The sequence below is a fragment of the Carcharhinus amblyrhynchos genome, chromosome 6, assembly GCF_965287045.1.
Source record: "Carcharhinus amblyrhynchos chromosome 6, sCarAmb.v2.hapA, whole genome shotgun sequence".
NCBI lineage: Eukaryota > Metazoa > Chordata > Chondrichthyes > Carcharhiniformes > Carcharhinidae > Carcharhinus > Carcharhinus amblyrhynchos.
In genome coordinates, this window is record NC_137329.1 from 105,531,399 (window position 1) to 105,551,436 (window position 20,038).

Consider the following 20,038-nt stretch of genomic DNA (forward strand, 5'->3'; position numbering starts at 1 on the left):
AGAAAGATGTTGTGCATATTAATTCCAGACGAGAACTTAAGCACACGTCTATCACAGAATCAAAACAGTTTCAAAATCCCACACATTTCCCCGACTTTGTAATCATCTTTTGATGATAACAGCAATCAAAACTTAAATCATGTGAATGAACATTTATATTGGAAAATACATGATTTGCATGATGATTTCATGTTTCTTATCTTGAGAATGGCAATGTAATGACGGTCTGGCTGGATGCCAAAGTGCCCTGGGGTATTTAATGATCTGTGTTCAGTCTAATACACGTGTTTTCGTCAGCAGCATCCTTCCATTTTTGAAAGCTGACGATGCGCAGCAAACAAACCATTTCAGATCGATGTCTTCGTATGGTGCACATTTGTTAATGGCCAATCTTCGAGAGACCGGTTTTGACACAAGGTCTGCACATAACATTAGAACATAAGAACATCAGAAATAGGAGCAGGAGTGGGCCATCCAGCCCTTCGAGCCTGCCCCGCCATTCAATAAGATCATGGCATGAAGCTACCAAATGTCATAGTGGGTTGCTATTTTCAGCATTGGCATCTGTTGTTGACAAGCCGCTGCAGCCACTGTGATGTTGCAGGCCAGTCCATAGGAGGTGGCACCAATCTCATAGAATCCTACAGTGCCGAAGGAGGCCATTCAGCCCATCAATTCTGCACCAACAACAATCCCACTCAAGTCCTACCCCCGCATAGTTACACTGCTAATCCCTCGAACCTGCCACATCCTGCGACAATTTAGTATGTCCAATCAACCTAACCGACACACCTTTGGACTGTGGGAGGAAACCCACAGACACGGTGAGAATATGCAAATTCCACACAGACAGTGACCCAAGCCAGGAATCAAACCCTGGTTCCTGGTACTGTGAGGCAGCAGTGCTAACCACTGTGCTACCTTGCCACCATTTCCTTTGTTGTGAGCGTCAATGCCATGCTTGCAAACTCCTTGAACCGAAACTTTGGTGTCCTACCAGTCATCCGCTTCTACCTTAACCATGCAGATAGTTTTATATAATCATCTGCAGATGTGGCCAAGCCAGTAAAGCAGTGCTAACTAACGTGGGAACTCTGCCTTTGAGAGGACTGCCACATTTATGATTCTTTTTTCTGCCAGGGTATACCCATAATGTGTTGCAGACAGCAAAGATGGAAATTGTTGAGCTTGTTTTGATAGCTGTAAATAGTCCATGTTTGCTTGTTATATATCAAAGTGCTGAGTACACAGGCCTCATAAACCACCAGCTTAGTCCTAAAGATCAATATGATGTTATTCCAAGCATGTTTCATGAGTTGGGCAAAGCTGGTAGCTGCTTTTCCTATGAATATAACATCAAGAGACAGATAACCTGTCACCGTGGACCTGAGGTGGTGGAATTTGCCAACTACTTCAGGTGGATTATTACTTAGTGTGACTGGGGAGGGTTTGTTCCATGATCACAGTTTTCTTGATGCTTATTATCCAAGAAGAACAAGGAGAGTTTGGGGCGGCATGGTGGCACAGTGGTTAGCACTGCTGCCTCACAGCATCAGGGACCCAGGTTTGATTCCTGGCTTGGGTCACTGTCTGTGTGGATTCTGCATGATTTCCCCCTGTCTGCGTGGGTTTCCCCCGGGTGTTCTGGTTTCCTCCCACTGTCCAAAGATGTGAGGGTTAGGTGAATTGGCCATGCCAAATTGCCCCTTAGTGTCAAGCGGACTATCTAGGGTAAATGCATGGGGTTATGCGGATAGAGCCAGGATGGAATTGTGGTCGGTGCAGAATCGATGGGCCGAATGGCCTTCTTCTGCACTGTAAGATTCTAACAAATTACAGGTGTGGGATAGATGGTCCATGAGCCTTTCTGGCTGAGTTTCCATGTAGGTTACGTGTTGCATCAGCAGGGTGCAGTGGATAGGATTTTCCAGCTGCACTCACCCAAGACTGGAAAATCCCACCCGAGGTCAACGGACCTTTGCATGGTCGGCCCTACCTGTTACGATTCCTGTGGTGGGTAAGATGGAAAATTCTACCCAGTATGTTTTTGACTTTGCTTTTGGTCTTGACAGATTGTTGAACTGGCTGACTGACCTAGTCTTCATGTTAGCGCCTTCCATATCTGCTGGGAAGGCAAAGAGGTCAGGAATTCAGAGAAGAAGATGCCAACCAAAGTGGGGGCTAGGACACAGGTCTGTTTCCATAAGGACAATAAGATATAGGAGCAGAATTAGGAGCAGAATGTGTTCCGCCACATTCACTCCACGTTTCACTCTGAAACCATTAGAGGTGGAGTCAACCAATTGAAGAATTATTATGGAAGTACTGATTGAGAATGAGGAGGTTTTGAAAACATCCAATTTTCTCCAAGCTCTTGTACGGGTTCCCTTATGCTACCTGTCCAACAAACGATACAGCATAATTATACTGAGGCTTTACTGGAAAATAATACATTGGGTGGGATTTTCCGGTCACAATCACCTCAAGACTGGAAAATCCCACCTGATGTCAATGGACCTTTGCATTGTCCACTCTTCCATCTGCTATGATTCCCGCAGTGGGCAGGAATGAGAAAATTCCACCCGTTGTGTCAAAACTTTTCGATCTTGCTCTCATTGGGACAATTGCAAGAATGCCAAATGTCAAGGAAAACAACAATATTATACTGTAACAAAAACAGAAAATGCTGTCAAACCTCAGCAGGTCTGACAGCATCTGTGGAGAGTATCAAGCCAATGTTTCGAGTCTGGATGACCCTGCGTCAAACTCTATTCTTTCTCCAAAGATGCTGTCAGAAAGATTTTCCAGCATTTCCTGATTTTGTTTCAGATTCCAGCATCTGCAGTAATTTACTTCTAATTTTATTCTGTACGTGAAGAGAGAGCTGATTTATTGGCAAGTAGATTCCAATTGGTAGTGGTGTTGCCAGCATGCTTGATGCTGAAATACAATACACCAAAGGCACTGTGTGGAATAATGGCAACCGTGATCAGACCATGTTGCACTGTATAGGGCACAAACTCATGGAAGGGCCCAAAACTGTCACTTTTGCCCTGACTGCCTTAGATTACCCTGGAGGAGCAAGATATCTGAAAGATTTGAGCAGAAGATGAAGCTAGCTGTTTCAAGCTGCTAGCATGGGTAAAGTTCGCTACTAACAGAATGCTGACATCAAGTGAAGAGGGCACTGGGGATGATTCTCCCAGCTCACTACACTGCTCTAGCAGTGCAACAGGCTGGGAGACATGAGCAGAGGCTGTTTAGCAGTCTCCCCACTTCGTGCATCTCCATGGCAAAGTTTTTTGGAGTAATCAGCTCCATGCTGGAAATCGGTGTGGTGTATTTAAATATTGAAATTGACATTTGCATCCTATTAGCAGTCCTGGGACTGAAGTCAACGCTTCGGACGTGGTCCACCATTCATTATGATCATGACTGAACATCCAACTCAATAGCCTGATCCCGCCTTCCCCCCATATTCTTCGAACAACTTCGCCTCAAGTGCTATATTTAACTGCTTCTTAAAAACATTCGCTGTTTTGGCCTCAACTACTTCCTGTGGTAGCGAGTTCCGCAGGATGATCACTCTCTGGGTGAAGATGTCTCTCCTCGTCTCTGTCCTAAACAGTCTACCCTGTATCCTCAGACAGTGACATCAGCTTCTGCAAACCCCCATCATCAGAACATTCTCCTTATATCTACCCCGTCTAGTTCCGTTAGAAATCTATAGGTTTCTATGAGATCCCCCCTCATTTGTCTGAGTTCCAGTGAATGCAATCCTAACTGATTCAATCATTTTTCATACATCAATCCCACCATTGTAGGAATCAAACTGGTAAATTTTCTCTGCACTCCCCCTAGAGCAAAAACATCCTTCCTCAGATAAGGAGACCAAAACTACACACAATATTCCAGGAGTAGCCTCACCAAGGCCCTGTATAACTATATTATGACATCCCTGCTCCTGTACTTGAATCCTTTCACTATGAAGGCCAGGATACCATTTATCTTTTTATCTGCTGCACCTGCATGCTTACCTTCAGCGACTGGCGTACAAGGTCCCGTTGCTTTATAAGTTTGGGTGATTTTATATGACATCATTTAAAATTGAAAATGTCCAGGGTGGCATTATCTTCAACATGCTCTGCCTGATACATATAAATGATGGTTCAATGGCTTTGGACTTTAATTTTCAAAGATAAAATGGGACTTAAAGAAAAATATGGGGTAAATTCTGTGGTTTCCTCGAACACACTTATTTTACTTGCAATTCTGCCCATTTATGCCACTTTCTACATTCCAACTTATGCCAACAAGAATGCCAAGGTATTTTTGTGTAAATCGGCAAGTCCAGCATAAAACTTCTAGCAAATTTCAGGAAATCGTTTTATTTAAGCTAATCGAGGAAAATCTGAATTCTGTCAGCAACCTTCGATTCCACTTGATTCAAATCTGAAGACAAGAGCTAAATGTGAAAAGGGCAGTGAGTATAGTTATCCTCAGCATCAGGGTGTTATTTGAAAGATTATGGAACCCAGGAGCCTTCATGAACATGATCTATAAGGTCAAAGGGGAAACCTTGCGTGATACCTGTCATACATTATACCTGATGTAAAGATGCCGGCGTTGGACTGGGGTAAACACAGTAAGAAGTCCCACATCACCAAGTTAAAGTTTGACAAGTTTATCTGATAGTAAACCCACTAGCTGCTTTCGGGATTTGCCCCTTCGTCAGGTGAGTGGAGAGTTCTGGTCACAAACGTTTGGTTTGAGTTCTGAGTTCGGGCAAACCCCAAAAGCTAGTGGGTTTACTATCAAATAAACTTGTTGGACTTTAACCTGGTGTTGTGAGACTTCTTACTGTGTAATACATTATACCTGTCAGAGGTCAATCATCATCACCACTGGAAATCACTGCAAGACTTTCTCAGGTAAGATGTATTGGTACAACTGCTGTTTCAGAGGGGCTTCCTTCACATTTGTTTCACTTTCGGCTGCAGCAGGGTTTTGGCAACAGGAATCATGGTCATGGTGTGCCTGGAGAACATTCCCTGTGCTGGTGAAGGCAGCTTGGCAGATCACGCAGACTAAGAAATGCAGCATAAAAGTCTGATTTGACATCAAGACATTGTTTGAAGAGGTGCTTTGCTGAATGTATTGCACACTCCACCAAACCATTCAATTGTGAATTAAGGAGGCTGCTTGTAACATGTTCAAGCCCCGTGTCTGGGCAGAGTCCTTGAACACAAGGCTCACAAACTGCCTGGCATTGTCTGTCATTAGTCATTCCGGCATGTCATGCATGGCAAAATATCTCTTCAGTCTTTGCATTACTGTTTGCTATTCATGTCAGGAAAATGATCAGCTTCATGGGAATGAATCAACAAAGATCAAATTTTGACTCCTATTCCAATCAAATGCATCTAATGTGGTGAGTGAGAATGGAAGGTCTGGGATCTCATGGAGATGCAGTGGGTTTTTGATTAGGTAAGGCATTGCATGGTGCACACCTGGACACCTCCTTCTCGATGTCACCATAAAATTGATAGCCCCTCGCTTTGTCACTTCAATCCCCAGGTGGCCTTGCTGAAGCTGCTGAGTGTAGCTTTTCTGCACAGAGTGAGAGATTACAAACGCCTGGTTTCACAGTATCAGTTCAGCCTGCATTATGAATGACTCCCCTAGTGGGGCAGCTCTTTTCCTGTTGCAGGCCATTCCTTCATGATGCCATCATGGAGCCAATTGCATGTGTGGTCCATCAGCAGGAGAGTTTTGTGTTCATCAATTTTGTGTGACAACAGCACTTAGATTGTCATAATGTCCTCACACGCTTGATGGTGGGTAGGTGGAGAGGGCATCGGTGCGGTATAATTCCTTACCACACTTGTAGATCAGACTGAGGTTGTATCATTGGAGCTTGAACATCATTAACGGCAGGCAGTGTGATACAGTATGGAGTGGCCTTTTGAGGATCTTAATGAGTGGCTGGGGATCAGTTTCAATAGTGGCTGGGTGGCCGTAAATGAAATCATAACATTTCTGACAGTCAAAGACGTGGGCAATTATTCTGTAATAATTCAGATATCGTAGCATCAAATTATTTTGTCAAATTTATTGCAAGTAGAGCCATAGAATTATAGACTCATAGAATTCCTACAGTACAGAATGAGGCCATTCAGCCTGTCAAGTCTGCACCAACCACAATCCCACCCAGGCCCTATCCCCTTAACCCCACGTATTTACCCTGCTAGTCCCCCTGATACTATGGAACAATTTACCATGATCAATCAAACTAACACACACGTGAAGGGAAACAGACGTACCTGGAGGAAACCCATGCAAACACGAGGAGGACATTTTGAGGGTTCTTCATCAAGCAGGATCTGCCAAAGCTTCCTTGCAGATAGAAACAGAAGAGTTTATAATGGGGAATAAAGAAATGGCTACCAACTAAATACATACCTTGATTCTGTCTTCACAAGGGAAGACACAAATAATGTATTCGAAATGTTGGAGAACACAGGGTTTAGTCAGAGGGAGGAACTGAAGGAAATCAGTATTAAGAAGAAAATTATACTGAAGAAATTGATGGAATTAAAGGCCAGTAAATGCCTTAGAAATAGTGGATGCATTGATGATCATCTTTCAAGATTATATATATACTCTAGAACAGTTCTCACAGATTAAAGGGTAGTTAATGTGACCCCACTATTTAAAAAAGAAGATAGAGAGAAAGCAGGGAATTATAGACCAGTCAGCCTGACGTTGGTAGAGGGGAAAATGCTAGAGTCCGTTATAACGATTTTATAGCAGAGCTCTTGGAAAGCATGATTTGCCTTTCATAAACCATGCTGACTGTCCAATTCTACCACTGTTCTTGGAAAACAGTGGCAGAATCAGACAGTTAGCATGGATTTATGAAAGGCAAATCATGCTTGACTAATCTAGTGGAATTCTTCAAGGATGTAACTAGTAGAGTTGATGAGGGAGAGCCAGTGGATATGGTTTATTCGGACTTTCAGAAGGCTTTTGACAAAGTCCCACATAAGAGATTAGTGTATAAAATTAAAGTGTATGGGATTGGGGATAGTGTATTGAGGTGGATGGAGAACTAATAGATACTCACGAAACATAGGGTAGGAATAAATGGGTCTATTTCCATGTGCAGGCAATAATTATTGGGGTACTGCAACGATCGGTGCTAGGACCCCAGCTATTCACAATGTATATTAATGATTTAAGTGAAGAAACTAAACGTAATGTTCTCCAAATTTGCAGATGGTACATAGCTGGGCGGGAAATTGAGCTGTGAGGAAGATGCAGAGATGCTTCAGTGTGATTTGGACAAGTTGAGCAAGTGGGTAAATGTATGACAGATGAGTATCATGTGGATAAATGTGAGGTTACCCACTTTGGTAGTAAAAATAGGAAAGTAGATTATTACCTGAATGGCTATAGATTACGAGAGCGGAACATGCAACAAGATCTGGGTGTTCTCGTGAAGGTAATCATGCTGGTACAGCAGTCGATTAAGAAGGCAAATGGTATGTTGGCCTTCATAGTAAGAGGATTCAAGTACAGGAGCAGGGATGACTTTCTGCAATTATGCAGGGCCTTGGTGAGGCCACCCCTGGAATACCGTGTGCAGCATTAGTCTCCTTATCTAAGGAAGGTTGTTAATGCTGGAGAGGGAGTGCAGAGAAGGTTTATCATTTGAGATGTCGGGACTGACATTTGAGGAGAGATTGAGTAGGTTAGGATTACATTTGCTGGAGTTTAGAAGAGTGAGGGGAGATCTCACAGAAACCTGTAAAATTCTAACAGGACTAAACAGGGTACATGTAGGAAGGGACTTTCTAACGGCAAGAGATTCCAGAACCAGGAGTCACAATCTAAGGATATGGTGTACACCATGTAGAACAGAGATGAGGAGAAATTTCTTCACCCAGAGAGTGTTGAATTCACTACCACAAAAAGCAGTTCAGGCCAAATTATTGAAGGACTTGGACATAGCTCTTGAAGCTCAAGTGATCAAAGGACAGGGAGGGAAGAAGTGGGAACAGGGTACTGAGTTGGATAATCAGCCATGATCATAATGAATGGGGGAGCAGACTTTAAGAGCTGAATGGCCTACTTCTGCTCCTATTTTCCATGTTTTTATGCCAAAATCTACATTTCGCATCCAAGACGCTGAGCTGCTTGACATTAGGCATGCCTGCTCTGACCTGTTCAACTGTCTTCATTTGATGGTGAGATCTCAGAAGTGTTTTATTAAGGCGAACTGGGTGGATGCAAGTTCTGACTGTGCCATCTTTTGTCACTGCGGTTACCATTGCAGAGACCCATTCTGCAGCCTCATCCACGGGGGCGAGAATACCCAATCTTGTCATTCTGTCTAGTTCATCTATTACCTTCTGTTTCATGGCCAGGGGTAATCTTCCTGGAGAACACAATGGGTGGGACTGAGTCATCCAACATTATGTGATATATAACAGGCAGCTTTCCAACAACATCACAGGCAAACACACGTCTTTGTTTTCCAGCAGCTCTGATGCCTTTTGCTGTAAGGTTTGAATATCTGGCCAAAGGCAAATTAGTCCTACTACAATGCTGTCATGGAGACTTAGTAAGGGTTTGACTTCCTTGTTGACCATTGTGCTGTGTGTAGTCCAAGGTGACAATGTCTATTGTGCCTATAGCCTATCCATCACATGCAACAATTTTCTTCAGAAAATACCTTCAACAAAAGCATTTGACCCCATTGTCAATTTTGATTTTGTGTTTGGCATTGTTGTGAGCAATGATGAGTATTGTGATTATTTCACCATTTCAGTGGTAAGGTCAACACTTTCACTATAGAATGCTTCCAGGGCTCAAAGTTTTTGTTTATCTTAAGCTTTGTTTACGTAGGGATGCACAGTGTCAGAGAGTCAACGCAGGCTTGATGGGCTGAATGACCTCCTCTCCACTGTGGGGATTCTATGATTCTATGGTATGCGAAGCTTTGGAAAGGTAGCTGGTTGCAACATGTATTGCGGTAGCGGCTGGTTGCTGTAGCTTTGATCTGCAACATGAGGCAAAATGACTCCATTTACCACAGATGTTGCAGTGCTTGTTAAATGCAAAACATGTGCTTCTTGTTTGTGGTAATTATTGTTTGAGCAGGGTATGTTTTGTACCAAAAATACTTCAGCTTCTCTTCTTAATTCTTTCATCCACCTCTTTGATTGTTCATTCAATATGCAAACATTAATGGCGAATTCCATTTATCTCATGGAGTAGCTATTTGTGCACACTGTCACTGTGTATTCCACACACTTAACGGTCTCTCATGAGCTCATCAGTGACATTTGCACCTTTTTGCCAGAATTTTCAGTTTTGAACCATGCTAGTGTACCGATTCAAGTGCTCTGACTAGCAGTATTGAAATCCATCCGTGATCATAGCCAGGCTTTACCATGCAGCCCACCGTATGTTTCATGACAGCAGAAGGGATCCCGCCATTGGCTGGCAGTGGGATCCCCTGGTCTCACCATTGTAAGACCATAGGACCATAAGAAATAGGAACAGTTTGGCTCCTTGAGCCTGCCCCTCCATTCTGTAGGATCATGGCTGATCCAACATTTCTCATGTCGACATCTTGCCCTTTTCCCGTAACACATGAATTTATTGACCAATGGGGTTTCCCATTGAATGCACCTCTCACCACTGTGAAACCCACACTGGGAATATGTCTTCAGCGGGACCAGAAACTCCCATCGGCATGAGTAGCTGAATGTTCCAGCCATCATTTTTTACCGGTGTGCAAATTTGTTCAAATTTCTCTAGTAGTACCTCAGGGTTCTCTTGGTCTTCCCCCTCCTGGAATGCGAAGGATTCCAATTTCTCCACAGTCTCTGGGTTTTCCGCGTTCAATTAAGAACAAAGAGCAAAGAAAATTACAGCACAGGAACAGGCCCTTCGGCCCTCCAAGCCTGCACCGACCATGCTGCCTGACTTAACTAAAACACTCTACCCTTCCGGCGACCATCCCCTTCTATTCCCATCCTATTCATGTACTTGTCAAGACACCGCTTAAAAGTCACTACCGTATCCACTTCCACTACCTCCCCAGACAATGAGTTCCAGGCACCCCTTACTCTCTGTGTAAAAAATCTAAGTGTAGGCTTGGACTTTCTTCAACTTGTTGGACAAATCAGCATTGCAGTAAATGCACCATGACCTCGATATTTTTCCAGTTGTCAGCAATGTTCTCATCAAAAGTGAACAGATTGATGTGCAGGAGTCCTTGTGCCACCTCAGCCACTACCTGACACCACGTGTGATTTTGTAAGAATGACAGAGGCGATAACTTTGAACAGTTTTTACAAAGGTCTTTGACTGCTCCTTCATGCTATGCAACAGGGTAGAGCAGTGGTTAGCCCTGCTTCCTCACAGCACCAGGGACCCAAGTTCAATCCCTGTCCTGGGTCACCGTCTGTGTGGAGTTTGCACATTCTCCCCGTGTCTGCATGGGCTTGTTCTTTCCTCCCACAGTCCAAAAATATGTGTGTTAGGTGGATTGGCCATGCTAAATTGCCCCATAGTGTCAGGGGACTAGCTAGGGTAAGTACTTGGGGTTATGGGGATAGGGCCTAGATGGGATTGTGGTCAGTGCAGACTTGATGGGCTGATTGGCCTCATTCTGCACTGTAGAATTCTATGATTCTATTATTGTGCCACATAGCCATGAGGGAGTAACTTCCGGCACCCTCCCCACATCACCTATCATTTACCATTGAACCGGTCATATGGCAATATGCAAATGGATGCACATTCTACACATGCCATCTTTTTTTATTTCTGAAAATGATACATTTTCAGTTAAGTTTATTTCAACTCGAAATTCCAACTCCACACTGAGATGTCCGTTGTGATGTTTGTTATGTCTTTAATGCAGCATAGTGTTTGCATATTCTCAAATATCCAATCCATTCCTTCCAGGCAAATAGGGTGTAATGGGCCAATGCTCACCTGCATTAGGGTTTGAGGCCTCAAGATTGGGAAGGAGCAGCTACCAGCCTAAGTAAGTTGCAGAGGGTCTGTGATGATTGAGGTCAGAGTTCCAGATTATTTTTTGCACAGAGAACTCTGGAAGGGCACGACATTGTTTCTGGAAATCTGATACTCTGATTTATAATTGCAACTTCTGTTGTGTTATCTTCCGGTGCCCATAAGTTAGAAATAATCAGGCTTTAGACGGCAGATAATGGAGCTTCCTTGCTGCTGTTCTCCATGTGACTCATGGTCTGATAGGCTGATACATTCTTACTCAGTTTTTGGCTGGTGCACAGCAGTCAGGATGTACATCCTCATAGCGATTAGCTATTTTTGGGGGTTGATTTAGCTCTGTTGATTAGTTGGTTAGCGATGCAGAGCAACGTCAACAGCATGGGTACAATTCCATTCCCATACTAGCTAAGTTTATTCATTAAGGCCTGCCTTCTTAACCTTGCTCCTCCCTTGAGGAATGGTGACCCTCAGAATAAATCATAGCCTACAATCATCTGGGCTATGATGACTTTGGTTCCTATTTCTTTACTAACACATTTCTAATAACACCCTTATTTCTTTAAAACAAAGAAATAATGCCTCTAAACCAGTATAATTGTTCCAATCATTAACTTTTAGTCAACTTTTATAAATAAACAAAGCCCCTTCAGAGTATCTTAGGGCTTGTTCCCTTTGAATATTTTTTATGGTATTGCTTAGCTGATAGTGTATTGTGCCTCCAACTTGCAAAATTGGAATTTATCATTCTCACCGGTAAGTTAGTAAATTGCATAGACGATGTTATGTGTGTTGCTCGTGATGTGGTTGGAGTTATACTGTTGATAATATGTCACTTGCTGGTGACATTAATGTTGGTGATGCTGTTGATGTTGTCCAGCTAGTTTGTGATGTTGTTGGTGTTGTTGTTGATCTTTTCTGCTTTACCAGCTCAGGTGCAGGTCATATCTGCTTCAAATTCACTTGCTGGATTCAGTCTCAATGATGATTGACCTTGGAGTCTCATCTTCACCAACCAGTTTTGCTGGGTTCCAGGTTTTCAGGTCTGGATCCTGTACATATACAGTCTGCCCTTTCAACAACTCAGGTAGAGATTTGCCATGCTTGTTGAAGTACTGATCTCCTTGTGCATAAGTGAGATGTTGTCTTCCTTCCTCCTGGTATCTTAGAGGGTGTATCTTGCTTGGGTAGAATTTCCTTACAATTCCTTCCATTCCACTGCTGTGCACGTGATTTCACCCCAGCCTTGAGCGATATAGATCGAAGTGAAATAAGGAAAGATTTGGGCTTTCCATACGGGTGGCATGGTAGCACAGTGGTTAGCACTGCTGCTTCACAGCTCCAGGGTCCTGGGTTTGATTCCTGGCTCAGGTCGCTGTCTGTGTGGGGTTTGCACATTCTCCTCATGTCTGTGTCGGTTTCCTCCGGGTACTCTGGTTTCCTCCTACAGTCCAAAGATGTGCAGGTTAGGTTGATTGGCCATGCTAAGAAATTGTCCCTTAGTGTCCAGGGATGTGTAGGTTAGGGATTAGTGGGTATAATATATGGGGATAGGGCCTGGGTGGGATTGTGTTAGGTGCAGACTCAATGGGCTGAAGGGCCTCTTTCTGCACTGTAGGGTTTTATGGTTGATTGTCACTCACCCTTTTGTGAGGATTCTCTTGACTATCTGGCTGTCCAACCTGTGTTCCGTTGGATAACGTGGTGTTGAGGTGATGGTGTTGAACCAATGCTGCTTGGCGAATCGCTTAAGTTCTCCAGAGGTGAATGGCGTTCCATTGTTACATATTACTCTTTCAGGAATCCTTTGCTAAGCAAACGGAGCTCATGCGGCTGAGGTGATTATTGTAGGCTGACTCATTGTTGCTCGATACATGACTACAGTGCAGCAGTAATATGTAGCAACCTGGATGAATACTCTCAGAAAAATTGTTCTTACCTCTTTATGAATAATCTAAAACCTAAGGGTTTTGTATATGAAATTGGACCTGAAAATCAAATCTGACTAATGTTTCTGGTGAGTGATGGAGAAGGCAAACACTGATGCATTAATGCATTTGTGCTGTCGTGGTCTTTTTATTCTACAGTGAGAATATGATCGAACAAGAACCTGAAGGAACTACTGGGATTTTTAAGTTTAACCTGAGCCGCTTTCATTAGCATAACTAGGTTTTTCTCCAAACTTTTAGCAAAGCATTTCTATTTCAATTTCAAGAGTATTTACAAAACTTTGTATTCCGCAAGTTGCTTGCAGATTGATGGAGAGCTGAACACTGACACTTTGCACGTAACCCATAATATACAGCTGCAAATATTGCTCAGTGCAAAGTGGGTTGATTCCACAAATAAATCATTCATCCGGAGGTGTTAACTAGCAATTACTTGGCATTTGCTATTCACTGAGCATTTCAAATTTGCAAAGTGAGATTGATATCAATTCCTGATCTATTATTAAAAGGTATTGCTGTCCCTTTGATTTGTGTCCTTAGAACACGCTTTTCACATCCTTACTAATCATTTGGTAAGGTTGGAATTGACAGTCATCAGTCGTGTGCACCAAACATGCTTCGTGGGGTGTTTTTACACGCAGAGCATTACTCCCTCACTGGGGTTGGATGGTCACTTTTTAACATCCCTCACTTTCCAAAAAAAAAGAATAGTTTCACAGCTCGATAAATCTCTGAATAGCTATATTGCACAGCAGTTTGAAGGAAATTTACTCATGTCATAACTTCATAAGATATAGGAGAATTAGGCCATTTGGCCCATCGAGTCTGCTCTGCCATTCAATCATGGCTGGTATGCTCCTCATCCCCATTTTCTTGTCTTCTCCCCATAACCCTTCAACCCATTATCAGGTTATGATGCCTAGATTGACTGGACAACCTATGTCTTCCACTGTAAGTAACCAAACCTATTTCGCTATCATATTCAGCTTAACGCTGAATTCATCCTGTTTGGCTCCCACCAGCAGCGCACTGGACACCATAACTAATTTCACTCTCTGACTCCCTGTTCAGTCATTACATAGAACACATCAACTCAGAAACAGGCTATTTAGCCCATAGGTGTGACACCTTGATGGCTGCTTAACCCTAAGTTGAGTTCTAAACAGGACATCCAATGTGTTGATAAGTCTGCCTACTTCCACCTCTGAAACATGGTTTCTTTATCATATCTCATTGCTGCTCCAATGCTTTTGTCACACCATGCTTAGCTTTTCCAAAGAGGGTGCATGATCAGTAAGTTCACAGAAGACACGAAAATTGGTGGATGTGGTAAATAGCGAGGAGGAATACTTTGGATTGCAGGATGATATAGAAGGGCTGGTCGGATGGGCAGAATAGTGGGGAATGGAATTTAACCCTGAAAAGTGTGAGGTGCTACATTTTGGGAATACACAATGAAAGGTAGGATGCTGGAAGTATAGAGGATCAGAGAAACCTTGGGGTGCACCAAAGATCCCAGAGGCAGCAGGCACAAAAGTATATTGGACACTTAGTTTTATTAGCTGAGGCATTGCGTATAAGAGCAGGGAGGTTGTGATGGGGCTGTATTAAATGCTTGCTAGGCAAAAGCTACTTGTGTATTTCTAGTCACCACACTATGGGAAGGCTGTGATTGAATTAGAAAGGTGCAGAAGAGATTCACCCGTACGTTGCCTGGATTGGAGTGTTCCAGCTATGAAAAGAGGCTGACTAGACTAGGGATTCCTTAGTGCAGAGAAGGCTGAGGGTGGGGGGAGGGGAGGGGTGCTGATTGAGGTGTATAAAAGTATGCAGGACATAGATAGGGCAGATAGAAAGAAATTCTTCCCCTTAGTAGAAGGGCCAATAACCAGGGGGCATAGATTTAAACTAAGGGGCAGGAGATTTAGAAGTTCTTTGGGGAAAAACTTTTTTTTTACCCAGAGGGTGGTGGCAATCTGGGACTCACTGCCTGAAAGGGTGGTAGAAGCAAGAACCCTCATAACATTTAAGAAGCATTTAGATGAGCTCTTGAAATACCATAGCATACAAGGATACAGGCCAAGTACTGGAAAATGGAATTAGAATAGATTGTTGTTTGATGGCTGGCACAGACATGATGGGCCAAAGGGCCTCTTTTTGTGCTATAATTCTATGACACTTGTCGTATTTGCTACCAAACATTAACCATATTACAGAAGCTTTTTTCCAATTTACAGCAATCAACTTGTCGTGGTTGCAAATTTTACCTTCTATCAACACCAACTATTTCAGAATATTTATCGACCAGAGTTTGTATGTTATCTAGGTTCTGTAGCTGGTATGGTCTGCTTCATTATTGAGTGAAATTTGAGTGGAAGCAATCAGCTTGTGGGGAGGCAGTGGTATAGTGGTATTGTCCTGAACTAGTAATCCGGAGACCCAGCATAGTACTCTGGGGACCAAGGTTCGAATCCCATCACAGCAGTTGGTAAAATTTGAATTCAATAAAAAATCTGGAATTAAAAAGTTCCAATCATTGTTAATTGTTGTAAAAACCCAACTGGGTCACAATGCCCTTTAGGGAAGGAAATCCGCCACCCTTACGGGTCTGGCCTACATGTGACTCCAGACACACAGCAATGTGGTTGATTCTTAAGGATGGCCCACTTCTGGTATTAGGCAAAGTGAACATTAGTAATGAAGCAACGGAAGATGACAAAGAAGGAAGTGGTACTATGACCACAGTGCCCGCTAGCTCCAGAATATGGAGCCGGGCCAAACAGTCAGAATGCAAACTTTGTGCCATGATAAAAGAACTGGTTGTTTTGCACAGGCATGCCCCCCAACACACCTTAAATATAAATATGGAGTCACATAGAATAAAAGGGGGCAATGCTCCCGGTCCCAGCTCTGCAGGTCCCCTAGCACTGCCCAAGAGGCAAAATAGTAATGTCCAGGAGGCACCTTGGCACTGCCCAGGGGGCATTGGGCAATTCCAAGAGGGCAGAGCCAGAGCCAGAGTGGGGCCTAAAGGAGCGGGGCCTCTGGGAGGGTCGAACGGCGGGGATCCCGCTGCCACTCTGCACTGGGATCAGTGATGGAGAGAAGTCAGCAATTGAGGCTGGCTATCGGGAGGGGGCGGCGGGGAGGTAGTGAGGGAAAGGACTGGCAATTAGGCGATCAGGACTAATGGGGGAAATCAAGGCAGGCCAGGGGTGGGAGGAGGGCTGTGGCTGGCCCAGATATGTCAGGGCATCGTGAGATCGGTGGGGCAGAGTTGCCGGGATCGCGGGGTTGGCCAGTGATTGAGCTGGCTAGCTATTGGGAGGCTGGCAGTGCGGTGCTACTGTACATGTGCTGATCTCCGCTGTGACAGATTGGTGCACCCTGTCCAGTGGGAATAGGCCCCGCCCATAGATTTTTAATGAGATTCACGCTAGTGGACTCTGCAATCCATTTTGAAAATCCTGCTGAAAAAATGAATGGCATTTACTCCAGTTTTTACACGAATTTGAAACTTTGATTTTTTTTTGGGAGAATCCCACCCTATATGTTCTGTTGCTAAAAGAGGGAGGGGGTTGGGGGTGTATGACATATTTGGGATTTCTGTGCTAGTTAAGGCTCTGTGTATTCAAATTCTCCATGCTGTATTTACTGTCATTCCAGTATTATTCTTTACATACAGCTATGGAAAATGTGGAAGAGGTACAGGGTGCATCCACTCACATAAAACACCGGCAGTGATTGGTGTTGTGGGTAAGAGCACTGGAAGTTACTCGCATGTGGCTAGGGGCAGGGCATTCAAGAGTAGGCCTTAGTAATAAACAATTGAAGTTATTGTCTGTGTCATCATTCCTGCATAAACATACGATATTACCTAATGTGAATATTGTACTAAATGAATCAACTATCATTAACGTAATACTGTAGATAAAGGAACAGATCTTATTGGACCAATTGCAATATATCCTTCCCCTTTGCCTCTCCTATTTCCTAAAGATAAAGGATGCTTCTATCTGTGAAAAGCTTGCATTGAATAATTTTTCATGAACTGGGTTATAGGAATAGAGGACTGTTTCTTTCAACTTTACAGGGATAGGGCCTGACTGGGATTGTTGTTGGTGCAGGCTTGATGGGCCGAATGGCCTCCATCTGCACTGAACGGATTCGATGATTCTATTCTATGAACTATTCATTAATGAGTAACTTCTTGGCCGGAATTTTCTGGCCATTCGCGCCCTGGAGTATTGTGTGCAGTTTCGGTGCCCTTTTCTGAGGAAGGATGTTCAGTGAAGGTTCACCAGGCTGATTCCTGGGATGGCAGGTCTGTCACACGAGGAGAGATAATGTCGGTTAGGATTGAATTCACGGGAGCTTAGAGTGAGAGGGCATCTCATAGAAACTGATAAAATTCTAACAGGGTTAGACAAGGTAGGTTCTAAAAGAATGTTCCCAATAGCGGGGGAGTCCAGAACCTAAGGGTCATAGTTTGAGGATAAGGGGGTAAACCTTTTAGAACTGAGGTGAGGAGAAATGTCTTCACCCAGAGAGTGGTGAGTGCATGGAATTCACCATCACAGAAAATAGCTGACGCTAAAATGTTGTATAGAAACATAGAACATTACAGCATAGTATAGGCCCTTCAGCCCTCAATGTTGTGCCAAACTGTGTCCGATCCCAAGATTAAGCTATCCCACTCCCTATAATTCTGGAGTGCTCCATGTGCCTATCCAATAACCGCTTGAAAGTTCCTAAAGTGTCCGACTCCACTATCACAGCAGGCAGTCTATTCCACACCCCAACCATTCTCTGAGTAAAGAATGATTTCAAGAAGAAATTATAAGTAGCTCTTGGGGCTAAATGGATCAAGGGATATGATGCACGGGTTAGGTTGATTGGCCATGATAAATTGCCCCTTGGTGTCAGGGGGACTAGCAGGGTACATACGTGGGTTACGGGGATAGGGCCTTGGTGGAGTTGTTGCCAGTGGGCTGAATGGCCTCCTTCTGCACGTTAGGGTTTCGATGATTCTATATGGGGGGATGAGGGGGTCAGGATATTGGATTTGATGATCAGCCATGATCTCAATGAATGGCGGAATGGGCTCGATGGTCTGAACGGTCTATTACTGCTTCTAATTTATATGTTTCTTTGATTCTATGTTTCTACGCTCCCTCCGCTGCTGCCTGTGGAACAGAGAATTTGACACTCAGTCAAATCTCTGCTCGCTGCAGTGGGACTGGAGAATTCCAGCTATGGTTGAAGGCGGAGAATTTGACCCATTATCTCCTCCCTCAGCCAGATCTTGGAGGGTTACAGCAGCTCCATGTCATAATGTAAGCATGATTCCAGCAGAAAGTTACAGTTAGAAAGCGTACTTAAATACTTGTACATTTTTTATTATTCATTCGTGGGGTATGGGTATCATTGGATGGCCAGCATTTATTGCCCATTACTAATTGCCTTTGAAAAGTAGGTATATGAATTTTTAAAAATGTTCTTGCTTTCACAATGATGTTCGTATCTCACCCATAAAGTCCAATCAATAAATACAGCTCTCAATCATGTTTGGTCCTCACGGTTCTGGGATTTGCTGAACATAGTATAATGGTCTGCATCAGTATCCTTTGCTTAAGAAGGTTAGGCAAAATGAGGGAGTACTGGTCTAGTGATGCTGATGTTCATATTTTATCAGTCATTTATAAAGACAGTGATCAATTCTCATGTATCAATTTATTTCATCCAAATAAAATGCTCCATTGTTTTTTCAACATCTTTAGTTCTTTATTTTTTTCCCCTGAAGAGTTTTTGGGTTCAGAATGAGGACCACCAGTGCAACAAAAGGTGCATTCACCCATGTTCAGCACTAGGTGTCAGTAAGCAGCAGGGCCAGGTACAGTGCCCAATTAGTCATATTCAGTTGAAGACTCAGGCTGGTCTGACCCCAGCGGTGTACTGCAGTATGAAACAAGGGGTTAGACAAAACTCATAACCATTTTCTTCCGAACTCTTGCCTTTAGCAGGGCGGCACGGTAACACAGTGGTTAAGAACGTAAGAACATAAGAAAGAGGAGCAGGAGTAGGCCATCTAGCCCTTTGAGCCTGCCCCGCCATTCAATAAGATCATGGCTGATCTGTCGTGGCTCAGTTCCACATTCCCGCCCTCTCCACATAACCCTTAATCCCCTCGCTTATCAAAAACCCATCAACCCGCGTCTTAAAAATATTTAGCGAGGCAGCCTCCACCACCTCAACGGGCAGAGAATTCCAGAGATTCACCACCCTTTGAGTGAAGAAGTTCCTCCTCAACTCCGTTCTAAACCGCCCCCCCCTTTATCTTGAGGCTGTGCCCCCTAGTCCTACTGTCCTTTCTGAGCGGGAAGAGTCTCTCCACCTCTATCCTATCCATCCCATTCATCATCTTATATGTCTCAATGAGATCTCCCCTCATTCTCCTAAAGTCTAATGAGTACAAGCCTAGTTTATTCAGCCTCTCCTCATAGCTCAACCCCCTCAACTCCGGTATCAGCCTAGTAAACCTCCTCTGCACTCCCTCCAAGGCCAAAATATCCTTAACACTGCTGCTGCACAGGGACCGAGGTTCGAATCCCAGCTCGGATCACTGTCCGCATAGAGTTTTCACGTTCTCGCTGTGTCTGCTTGGGTTTCCTCCGGGGTGCTCCGGTTTCCCCCCACAATCCAGAGATATGCAGGCTAGCTTGATTGGCCATTTTAAATTGCCCCTTAGTGTCCCAGGATGCATAAGTTAGAGGGAATAGTGGGTAAATATGTAGCGATAGGGCCTGGGTGGGATTGTGATTGGTGCAGACACAATGGGTCAAATGGCCTCTTTCTGCACTGTAGGATTCTATGACGTAGCAAATTGTAGAATAGAATTCCTACAGTGCAAAAGGGGGCCATTCAACCACAATGCCACCCAGACCCTACTCCCATAATCCCTCATATTCACCCTGCTAATCTCCCTGATACTAGGATTAATTTAGCATGGCCAATCCACCTAACCCGCACATCTTTGGACT